This window comes from Coffea arabica, chromosome 6c (genome assembly GCF_036785885.1).
Source record: "Coffea arabica cultivar ET-39 chromosome 6c, Coffea Arabica ET-39 HiFi, whole genome shotgun sequence".
NCBI lineage: Eukaryota > Viridiplantae > Streptophyta > Magnoliopsida > Gentianales > Rubiaceae > Coffea > Coffea arabica.
In genome coordinates, this window is record NC_092320.1 from 33019575 (window position 1) to 33029656 (window position 10082).

Below are 10082 nucleotides of genomic sequence, written 5' to 3' on the forward strand. Positions count from 1 at the left end.
CCGTCAAGTGTAGGGGAAAATCGATCCAAAGGGCCAGCAAGGGTCTATGCGATGGGTCAACCTGAGATGATGAGTCCTTCGGTGGACCTTGAAGGTACGCTTTGAACAAACGAATCCATTTCGAGGACGAAATTGTCCTAAGTGGGGGAGATTGTGAGGCCCCAGTCCGTTCTACGTTGAGATATTCATTAGCTGGGCGGTAACGTTTGATTTTAGGAGTATTTCGAAAACCCTATGTAGGGATTAAGATTTAAAGCCCTACTATCCAATTATTCCATAATAAGTGCAAGTGAGCCTAGAAAGTAGGGTTTCACTCTTTGGTTTCAGGATTGGAGCAAAATTAGGGTTTTTACAATTTTCGCCGGATGAAATTTTGGTACGGAAAAAGGATCAAATTTGGTGATTAAAAGTGACTTTTAAGTGAGAAATAATATGTGATTAGGAGCAATAAGATAAGGTTAGTGAATAGGAAGTCAAAACCCTAGTACGTGTGTTTTAAGAAAAAACGGCGCGAACCGGCGGGTCCCGCGCATTACCGATTGAACGCACCAATTGACCACCACTTACTTGCTATACAAGTTTACCATTAATGGAACAAAATATCTTCCCCCTCTTAGCTTCTTATTGGCCGAAAATTAGAGGTTAGAAATGCAACAAGAGAGAGAAAAATTTGTGGTCAAGGTTAGTCCAAGTGTTGAAAGAATTTGTGGTCACAATTAAGCCTTGATCATCTTACCTTCCTATAAGACAACTTGAGCCTTTTCTCCCTCATTCTTTCTTGCTAAGTGCCGAGCTCAAGGGGAGAGAAAAGAAGAGCAAGAACAACAAATTTTCCTTCTTGATTTGCTTCAATTAAGTTAGAAATCCAAATCTAAACCGATTAAACTCACCTTTGAGTGTCTAAGTAGTGAAGTGTTGGAGAGTTTTTGGAAAGGAAAGCTAGGAGGACACTTGGTGGACACCAATCAAGGTGAGGATGCTGATTTCCCTAAATTTTACCTTCAATCTTGTGTAAATTAGCTTGGTAACTTCAAATCGGTGGTGAATAATGGATGCAATCATGATTTGAGGGTTTTTCCCTTTTGGTTTTATGAACTAGGGCTTGCTGAATTGCTGCCCAACTTAGAGTGTGTATGATATATGTGCAACTAAAGTTATATAAGGTTGTTTAGTGGTGATTAGAACCAGAAATTTGAGGAAATTACACTTAGAGCTAAGAATTCCAGATTTCTGGAAAATTTCCCAAGCATTCTGTCCGAAATTGTACCTATATGATAGAGGCCGAATTGGCCTTTGGTCAAAGAAGGAAAGTTGTAGAGAATGGTGTTTTATAGGTGCCTATAAAATTTCAGCTCAATCGGAGTAACGCAGAACGTGAAAAGTCCAAAATACCCTTACTGTTTTAAGTATTTCCCAGCAGTCCGTTTCTTCAGTTCAGTCCAGTTTATCACGATTTTTGACCTGGATCCATTCTGTTTTAGCTCTGGGCCAAAACATAAAAGTTGTAGTGTTCTGAAGTAGCTTTAAAATGCTTCAAAGAAAACCTGATTCGGACTTGTGTACACTGAGTTATGTCCATTACAGTGTTTTGCGTTTAAACAGCCGACGAATTGGTTTCTGGTTTAGTAATTCGAGAATTTGACTAAGTTACATTAGAAACTGGATTACGTGATCTTCATGAATGTTGTAGATCTGTGTCTTAGCTTCGAAACGGCGTAGGTTTCGTTTTAATCCGATAAGCGTAGCCTCGGATATGGTATTACCGCATTTGTACGTCAAATCTGTCTTGTGCTAAGTTGAATTTCTGCACTTGTAATTGTTGTGAATCTTGTTTTTATGATGTTGTGAGCCTATGGAACGGCTCTTGGCTTGAATTGTTTTATGTGTGATGTTGGATTGTGGTTGAAGAAAAATAATGAAGCCTAAATGGCTGGAAATTAGGTAAACACAAAGGGCATGCTGCCCGACTTTACGCTCGAGGACCTTTGCTACTTTGGTTATCGAGGGTTATACGTTAGTTCTTGGCCAAAACATCAAAGTTTTAGCCTTATGTCTCAGCTTTCTAACGCCTCTGGAATTTATTGATTTCGATTTTTGAGCCGTGAGTTACGGCCTTGCAAACAGGGCCTGTTTGGTAACCCGCCATGAAACGGCTGGCACTATTTCGTGCCTTTTGACCTATATCTATTGAGATCTAGGTTAAGGTGTCTTCACGAAAATTGTAGCCCTTTCTCATAGCTTCGAAACGGTGTCTCGTTCACCTTGATCCGATATTCCTAGCCTAACTTTTGACCAAAACGGTTTGAGATGGCCGATTTGGCCGTCCCGTTTGCCGTTCCGCGCGCGCGCGTGTGCCCCTTTTTGCCGTTTTCGCACTTGCGCGTGCCAATTTTGCCGTTTTGCTTGTTTTATGTATGTTAGTAGCCGTTTGTGATATATTGTGACACAATCTTCGATTTCAGACGGTGGTGAACTAGGCAGAGCCGGTGGGGCCCACTACTAGCCAATAAACGAAGTGCTTTCCGCTTTTGTACTACTTTTGTGTTTTGGGTAAGTACTCAGGCCGCTTTTGTATGTTAGTTGCTTATGTGTTTCGATATGTATGAAGAGGGTACTTAGACGAGGGTGTACTTTATCGCACTCGCTCTAAACCCTAATTTGCGCACATATTTGTACATGGCTTATGTATATGAGCAATTTTGGAACTAAAACCTTGAGCTGGTGGCTCGGGGTGACTTTTGAATAATTTTGTGAATTTTGTGAGTTTGAGGTTGAACTCAATACCTAGATGGACTATTCGAGCCGGTTAGGGCTTGGTCGAAGTCAGTCCAACTTGGTTTGAGGTCACCAAGTTTGTGAACCCGGTTCGCTGAGTATGTGAACCAATTTTGTGACCCGAGCTTGTGACTCAAGCTCAAGTTTGTGATTTCGTTCGCCTGGGCAAGTTTGTGAGGTGACTGGCCAGTGAGGGTGATAAGGTGTTCGGTGGGTGTACAAGTGGAGTTCTACGGACCTTGTTTGTGGTCGACGGAGTGTCGACAGGAGGTCACGCATGGCACCCGACTTGGCTTTGGAGCCACCTGTATCCTTATTATGTGATTTTACTTTTCTGCTTTTGCTTTACTCTTGCTGTGGAACTACTGTTACGTGTAATTTACGCTTTCGCCCCTGTTTACTTACTAAGCATATAGCTTACCCCGTTCCTTTTGTTTTCCTTAGCAGGGGCCGACGCGGGGACTTTTGGCACATACACTAGTATAGTATAGTTAGATTTGCTTGTAATAGCGGACAATTAGAATGTTTGTTTTTATTGTGGTGATTTGTATAAGGACCCTCCTTAGGGTCTACCTTTTGGTTTTGGTGGTAATTATAAGGATGTAATAGTTTGAGTAGGTACTTTTGGAGAATGTAATTATAACTCTTTTGGGATTGTATATAGTGTGTAAGGTACACTTTTGGATTTTCTGGCTCTTATCGTTTTAAGTTTTGAGTCCTGGCGCGAGCTAGGCAGGCGGCCCGCCGATACCCTTGGGTTCGCCCTTGGGAGAAGTGGGGTCGTCACACGCCTGATCCGCCGTTGTTCCGTCACAATTAACTCAGGGGCAAACTTAGATAAGCGCGTGAACTGGCTTTCATACTCCGCTACGGATTGAGCCCCTTGGCGGAGTCGAATAAACTCATCTTCCTTCCTCTCCTGAACTAGAGGAGGGAAAAATTTCGCGTTAAACTCTCTCATAAAATTTACCCAAGTCCTGGACATTTGTTCCCGTTCCCATTTTTGCCGAATGACATTCCACCAGGAACGGGCCGCCCCTTCCAGCTGGAAAACGGCAAAAGTCACCTGGCGTTCTTCAGTATAGTGCAGGGCAGCGAAAATGTCTATCATCTTCTCAAGCCACCTTTCGGCGACATCCGGGTCGGGTCCCCCAACAAACTTCGGTGGTGCAAACTTTTGGAACCGCTCAAGTGCCCTATCGTCACTTTCGACATGGTTGCCTAGGTTTCCAGGATTAGGGTTTGGGTTTTGGCCTTGTTGCTGCACCACTTGTGCTAACAGGTTGGTCATTTGCTGCATAGCGGCAGCGATTTGCACATTGGGGTCAGGGTTAGGTCCAGATGAAGTTTCCCCAGTACCCCTATCCGGTGTGGGTTGTCTATTTCCGCGCCCACGTCCCCGTCCACTACGTGTTCTGTGATACCCCAACTTTTAGGATCATCTTTTGATTAGTCTCAAAGAGGATATTACAGTTTCTTTAGTTTATTTTTTTAAAAAAACATTATTTTGTTCTAAAGAAGAAACTAAAGTTATTTCTTTGGGTTGATTTAAAACCTTGTTTTATTTTAAAAGACTAGAAACCCTAAAAGTTTAATCGAAACCCTAGTTTCAATTGTGATTGACCGTTTTCTCAAATTTCTCATATTTCAACTGAAACCCTAAATTCAATGTGTGGAATTGTAAAACCCTCACTTTTCTTAAAAATGCCCTTTTATTTGGAAATTATTATTCTATACCATATTGCTACTTAATCACCCTAGAAAAAGTGCCAATGATCATAGAAATTAGGGTTTTCGCGATTTTTCGCCGGATGATTTTTCGGTACGGAGCAAGGATCAAATTTGGTGTTTAAGAGTGACTTTTGGGTGAGAAATAATATGTGATTAGATGCAATGATGCAATAATAAAAAGTTAGTGAATAGGAAGAAAAAAACCCTAGTACGGGTGATTTAAGGAAAATCGGCCCGAACCGACGGGTATCGTTTGTTAACGGGTAAACACACCATTTGACCCATACTTTATTACCTTAATCTTCTCATTTTATTTTAGATAATTGACCCTCAAAATATCTCATACATCAGCCACAATATTTGACCAAGAGAAATGAGAGAAAATGCTAGAAAGAAAACAAGTGTCAAGGCATCTATGGAAGTTGGACTTTGACCAACTTGTCTTAACCTTCATAAAACAGAAATTTGACCAAAATTTCCTCATTTCTTCCCCTTTTCTTAGTCTTGGTCGAAATTCTTGAGAGGAAAAACAAGAGATGAAAAAACTTCACCTTGCACCTCAATTTCAAGCCTCAATCTTGAGTTTCAACCGATAATCTCGTAAATTCCTCCACAAAAGTTGATCTCCAAGGAAGCTTAAGGGTTTTGGTGGAATGATTTGGGAAGAGGAAGGTCTTGGCAGCTTCTTGATATAGGGATTAAGGTGAATTTGGTAAGAAACTTCCCTCTACTTCTTATATGTATGAACTAGAAGCTTAAAGTTATAGTTTTGATGGATTTATGGGGAAAATTTCATGAGTTAAATGGTATGTTGGGATGTTTAACTAGGGTTTATATTTTCAGCCTTGATTATGGTTATCTACCTCTTAATTGATGTTATGGAGCTAGTAATTGGTGGGTTTGATGATAGAGCACTTGTTAGATATGAATTTATAGAGTAAAGGTGCAAATTTCAGAATTTGGAAACCAAGCTACCCTGTTCTGTCCGGTTTTAGTACTCCATGTTAGAGGCCGAATTAGGCTTGGTACAAAACATGAAAGTTGTAGATGATGGTATTTTATAGTTTCCTACAAAATTTCAACTCAATCGGAGCAATGTAGCCTGTGAAAAGACCAAAATACCCTCACTGCCCTAGGAGATATTTCCAGTGATCCGTTTTGGACAGTTCATCCAATTGATTGTGTTTATTCACTATGATCTGTGCTGATTTTGTCATTTGCCAAAACATGAAAGTTTTAGTACCCTGTCTTACCTTTTCAATGCCTACCCTGTCTTACCTTTTCAACGCCATCAAGAACGTCTTAAACGGACCTCGGTAGACTGAGATATGGTCATTTGAATGCAGTACCGTTGATTAGCCGAATAGTTGGAACCAGGTTATATGAATTGGGAATTTGATTAGGTTACACTGAAAATTAGACTAAGTGCACTTCATGAAAATTGTAGGCCTTCATCTTAGCTTCGAATTGGTATAAGTTGCACCTCAATCCGATAAGCTTAGCCTCGGATGTACCTGTTCCGCAAAAACCCGTCAAATCTGTCTTCTATAAGCTTTGTTTCCGCACTTGATATTAACTTAATCTTTGTTCTTGTATTGTTTTAAGCCTATGGAATGGCTATTGAACTGACTTTGAGATATGGATAACTTTGGGTTGGATTGAGTAAGATAATGAAGTCATAAATGGCTGGAAAAATAGGTAAATACAAAGGGCATGCTGCCCAAATTTTCGCTCAAGGACTAAATTTCTATTTGAACCTGTATATTTCCGCTTGGCAAATAAAGTGATCATTTTATCATTCTAAAACCTAATACCTTTTTGGTTTGAAACTCCAAATGTTTACTTACTGTTTACCAAAATATAGAGGTTGACCTCGGGTTCTCTCGGCCACAAGTGAATAACTTTTAAGTGAAGTTTTAAGGGTGAAAGTGAGGTAGTTTTGCCACCTTTTCATGATTTTCATCAAGGCATATGGTCTATTGATTTTGAGCCACATAAACGATTCCGGAAACAATACTTCTTAGCTTACCTTATTGAATTTCGATTTGTCGATGGTTAAAGTGTTTTCTGTCGGAAATTTCATAACCTTTTTGAGTTTGGTTTCACGGTTGGTTTATGAACCCTAGTTTTTCCCGTCCACGGATCCAAATACCCTCTTTACACTTTAAAAGTCATTTTTATACGTTTACTCGCGAGTAGTCGGGTAATTCTTGATTGCATCTAAAGCATGCTAGATGGATTGTAATGTGTTCTTTGTTTAATTTTAGGTTTCATTGGTGATTGAGAAGTGGACGTTATTTTGCGTGTATAGGTGAGTGTTCCTTGTTTGTTATGTTTCATGGTTATATGGCTTGTATGAATGATTGATAACATGTTAAATGTTTTCAATGATTGCTAAAACGAGTTTTCTAGGTGAGTGTGTACTTTATCGCACTCGGCCTAAATGATTGAGAAGTTTTCAATGATTGAACGATTGAAATGTTATTTGTGCATGAATGTAAGCCTTTTGGCTGAATTGGCCACTGCACCTTGTTACCAGTCGTCTCGAGCCAGAAGCGGACTCGGTCGGGCGATTAGGGACCTGGGTGAACGTTTTGGTATACTCGAGTATTACCTTGTAGGTTGGTGGAGTCTGGACAATGTCCGGGATGGGGTGAATGAATGAATGAACGAATGAATGAACGAGGGGTTTTACTTATACAAAATGCATTTTCAAATGATTGAAGGTATAAGGGAATAAAAGGAGAATGAATGAACGAATGAACGAACGAATAGTTCCTTGTGAGCCCGTATCCTTTTAATGAATGTGTTTATCGCTTTATCTTAACTTTGTATCTTGAATTATTGGCTACGTGTAATGAATGCATTGAACTTCTTGTTTGCCTATGTGATCGGAACCTCACTGAGCTTTCCAGCTCATCCCTTTAGTTTTGTTTTCCTTAACAGGGGAAGGCGAGCAAGGACGAGAGCCTGTATAGACTAGCTTGGTCTAGCTCTTGGTTTTCTGTTGTAATGGTTCTCGCCCTAGTGCTTGGCATGGGCTGGTTGTATGGTGTATTGAGAACCTTGGTATATTTGATGGTTATACTCCCTCTTGAGATAGCAATGTATATAAGTTCCGCTTTAAGTTTTGACTTCTCGCACTATTTATTCCTGTGGTTGAATTCGGGTTTTGATTAAGGACTGTAATGAACTGGATCCTTGTTTCACTCTTCTTGAGGCTTTATTTCTGATTCGTTTGGGTGAACGACTGAGTCCCGGCGAGAGCTGGGCAGGCGACCCGCCGAACCCTTTGGTACGCCTTAGGGGGAGGTGGGGCTGTCACATGTTCCTTCCATAAACTTTACTTGGTCTAGGCAATTGTACTAAACCAATATAATAACAATGCATGTAAGTAAAACCCAAAAACTTTTAAAAACATATATATACATTCCAAACAAGGCACACAACACACATAGCAACAAGCAGTCAAGTCAAGTACAAACATGGACAATCCCCAAGGGAATGGCCTCATCAAAAGAAATATACACGTAGCTAATCTAGACGTACAAAACAATTAGCTAAGGCTCTTTCCCTATCCGCCCTATGTACAGAAACAAAACTATCTCAAAGACCCTAGGAGTCGTAACCTAGTCCGACGACGAGCTAGTAGACCCACCGGGCGGAGTGGATCCAACCTGTGAGAACCCGTAAAAACCCTAATCTTTTCCGAGAGTTTTATTACCCCTTAATTGCATGTTTTCTACATTTTCTGGCTTAGAAATATTTTCTTAGTGGATTTTATGAGCAGTTATAGTTTTAAGATGATTTTTCTAGTATTGGTGAATTTTTAGAAAATTAAGAATGTATATTGGATGTGGGACCCACTAGTGCGAAAAGTTCGGAAAAATTCGGCCATTAAGGTTAAGTTTCGGATACTGTGAAAAATTTATCGGGTGTTAAGAGATAAGTAGTGTGTGTGAAGTGATTGATGTGAGAGAGAAAAGAAAGATAAGAAGGCATTAATGGAGGTGACAAGTGTCACTTTCCTATTGGGTGGACTTTAAGAATTACTATTCACAATTTTTGACTTTTGACCAAAATTAGTTAATATCTCCAAAAATTCACAAAATTCACCATTTTCTTCCTTGTGTTGGCCGGCCCTCTCTCTCTCAAAGAAGAAGAAAATTCCTCAACTCTCAAGCTTCCATAAGCTTCAATCTTCCATAAACAAAAGCTTAGACTAGATTTCACTCCATAAAATCCTATCTTCTAGTGCTAGTAAGGGTTGTAGTGAAGTTTGTTTGAAGCTCTAAGGTGTCCACAATCTCTCTTTCCCTTGTTTCTTGGTAAGTGATGCTACAACCTCTCCCCTATACCTAATGATGGTTATATTATGCTTAATGGTGGCATGAGTGAAGGAATATATGATTTGTTTCTTGATTTGGCTTGTTTTGGTGAAGCTTTTATTTTATTGGGAATTTTTCTGGTTTAATATGAATGGGATGTTGTGGCCTTGTATGATGAATGGTAATGGTTGACAATGACTCTATGAGGTGTATTGGATAGGAAAATGCAATCAATTTTGGATTTGGATGGAAAATGGAAAGTTAGGGTTCTTATTTTTCCCAATTCTGTCCGGTTTTAGATCATAGGGTTAGAGGCCGAATTGGACTTTGTTCAAAACATAAAAGTTGTAGGTATTGATGTGTATAAGGTGCCTGTAAAATTTCAGGACATTTCGATTAGTGTAGAGTGAGTTATGACGAAATTACTGTAGCTGTTCTGCTTTGATCAGAATGCGAAAACTGAGTTTGTATTTGGCTATTTTGACTGGAATTGGTTTGGATTTTGAAGTTGGTGTCTTCTGATGAAATGTAGCTGAATGTCTTAGCTAACATATTCCTTTGGAATTTCGGCATTTAGACTTGTATGGACTGAGATATACCGATTACAGTTTTCTACGTTTTGCAAACCTGTTTTGGGAATTCTGGTATAGTATTTCGTATATTTGACCTAGTTGTGTTAGGAACTGGATTGAATGACCTTCTACAATGTTGTAACCCTGTTTCTTGGCTTCAAAACGGTGGGTCTTACACCCCCATCCGATAATTTTAGTGAGAGTTGTGCCATTACCGCATTATGACGTCAAAACCGGTTTTCTTATCAAGGCCTAAGTTAAAGCCCTTTCCTAATTTCTGGTTGCCTATGATGCTTATATATGTTTATAAAACCCTATTGGGGTTGTGATTGGCATTTTTTTATGGCTCGGTATTGAGTCTCATAGTACTTGCTTACGTGTTCTAGGGCGTGACAGTGGTTCACAACATTCCCCTGACGGAAGTGCATGACATAGCACTTAATTGCTTAGTGAGTATACTACTCACTTACTTGTTATAATATGGCTTTACTCTATGTGTATTTGATGCCTTGAAGGCTTAATTGGTTATTGGAAGTGATTGAGGTGAGGGTGTACTTGACCGCCCTCACCCCTTGTGATTTCATTCATGACTGCTTACTGTTATACTGAAATACTGCACTGGCTATATGAGTTATTGAATCGCAATCTTGGAAAACTGATTTGGTGTTGTTTGGAC

The 10082-nt window shown here is 39.8% G+C and overlaps 1 long non-coding RNA gene across 1 annotated transcript; it reads left to right on the forward strand.

Moving 5' to 3' along the window:
• The first annotated feature begins 797 nt into the window (after nucleotides 1-797).
• Nucleotides 798-3462, forward strand: LOC140008079 (uncharacterized). Its single transcript, XR_011815492.1, has 3 exons — nucleotides 798-970; nucleotides 2463-2550; nucleotides 3220-3462. It is a non-coding gene; the product is annotated as an uncharacterized lncRNA (long non-coding RNA).
• Nucleotides 3463-10082: the final 6620 nt, after the last annotated feature.